This window comes from Phalaenopsis equestris, unplaced genomic scaffold, assembly GCF_001263595.1.
Source record: "Phalaenopsis equestris unplaced genomic scaffold, ASM126359v1 Scaffold000781, whole genome shotgun sequence".
In the NCBI taxonomy this organism is placed as follows: Eukaryota; Viridiplantae; Streptophyta; class Magnoliopsida; order Asparagales; family Orchidaceae; genus Phalaenopsis; species Phalaenopsis equestris.
In genome coordinates this window covers 343,916-345,819 of record NW_018165221.1, presented here as the reverse complement: position 1 = coordinate 345,819, position 1,904 = coordinate 343,916, and the positions used below count along the sequence as shown (strand labels likewise).

The following is a 1,904-nucleotide window of genomic DNA, read 5'->3' as shown; positions in this document are numbered from 1 at the left end:
AGGAATTTGAGACTAGGGAGTGGCAGCACACTAAAGAGAGGTCTAGTCACCTAAATCCAGTCAAAAGAGAAAAATACTAAGGGCCCAAACGGGTGGCTTATTCGGGTGTGGCCTTATTTTGAAAACGCAATCTCAATATTTGAAAAAGTGTTGGCTCAGAGTTCTCGTGTCGCACTAATACGCAGCCATTATTTCATAATAAGGTTTCGACGCGGGGGCATACATCTCAATATTTGAAAAACTGTTGGCTCAGAGTTCTCTTGTCGCATTAATACCCAGTCATTATTTCATAATAAGGTTTCGACGCGGGGGCATAGCCGCATCCGGCGTCCGTGACTTGACTTTAGTACAATATTTCTTTCGGTGTCCTTCTCTGATCTCCCTCGCTCTCTCTCTCTCTCTCTCCCTCTCCTATTTTTCCCTATGGTGATATTCTCCTTGAATTACTATCTCCCTCTCCGATTTTTCCCTATGGTGATATTCTCCTTGAATTACTACAATTCTTTGCTTAGACTGAAGCTCCACACAGTTGGACAAAAGAATGTTGGGCTACTTTCTCTTTATTTTTTTGCATTATGTTCTTCATTGGATCTCTAACTTTATTTTTATTTTTTGGGTATACATCTATCTTTTTTTTTTTTTATGCTTTTGTGTGCATTATATACCGGATAGATGATCCTCAAATCCTTTTCTTTTGTACACCTCTTTTTGACATTATATAATACTGCCTACCGGCTTTTAAATGCTGTAACTGACATTTACAAGCACATACAAAGTGTAAGCTTTATTGTCAAATTGAACCTTTCTGTTTCATGCATTTATGTCTTATCTCATAGTGAAGTTTTGAATTTTGTGTATTGTACAGAATCCAGGAAGGAAATTTTTTATCAGGATTTCAGCTTTGGAGATATATAATGAGGTTGTGAGAGATCTGTTGAACCCAAATTCAGGTCCTCTAAGGCTTTTAGATGATCCTGAGGTGACTAACTTTAATCAACAAATTAAATGTTAACGCAGCTTTTTACACATCTTCATGTAATATTAGATGTATATTTGTATTGGGGCATTTATATATATACCACACAATTCTTATGTATTTACACAGCTAACCTCTAGACAGTCATATTTACATGCAGCACTCAACTCAATAATATCACATCCAAAATAGCAATATTAGCACTTTTTAAAAGTAAGATGCACTTTTTCATGCAAAGGTTTAAAATACCGAAGTGCTATACATGTAAATATCTGAAAGTTTATGTGAGATATGTAAATAGATAGGAATTGAGTGGTATGTAAGATAATAGTTAGAAAAAAAAAATGGAAAGTTTTAAATTATGTTTAAAGTAAATTGCTAAATTATAAGCAAAAAATAAATGGGCAGGGATACTCTGATTTAATTTTTTGCTTAGTATTTAAGACAGTGTTTCATCTTGAACTGAAAGTTTATGTGAGATATGTGAATAGATAGGAATTGAGTGGTATGTAAGATAATATTTAGAAATTAAAAAAAATGGAAAGTTTTAAAGTATATTTAAAGTAAATTGCTAAATTATAACAAAAAATAAATGGGCAGGGATACTCTGATTTAAATTTTTGCTTAGTATTTAAGACAGTGTTTCATCTTGAAATGTAAAATATTTTCATGGAATTATATAACATTCCATGATTTCTATCATAAAATTCAATGATCAAAGATTATTTTGATATATATATATATATATTAGAAAAAAAGAAAAGAAAAGAAGAAGCCTTTAGTTTAGAGGTGGGTCTAGTTAGTGTAGGGATGTCAATTTGGCTCATTGTTCGTGAACAACTCGTGTTCGGCTCGTTAACGAACGAGCCGAACATGAACAAATTTTTAAGCTCGAAATGTAAACGAGCCGAACACGAAAAACCGTTTG

The 1,904-nt window shown here is 33.1% G+C and overlaps 1 protein-coding gene across 1 annotated transcript in view; it reads right to left on the bottom strand.

Moving 5' to 3' along the window:
- The window catches only part of LOC110031172 (small ribosomal subunit biogenesis GTPase RsgA), a 16,190-nt gene extending 16,115 nt beyond the window's left edge, over positions 1-75 (bottom strand). Inside the window, exon 1 of the mRNA XM_020734252.1 lies at positions 6-75. The gene's annotated coding sequence lies outside the window, so the exon portion shown is untranslated. The remainder of the gene's footprint in view (positions 1-5) is intronic.
- Positions 76-1,904: the final 1,829 nt, after the last annotated feature.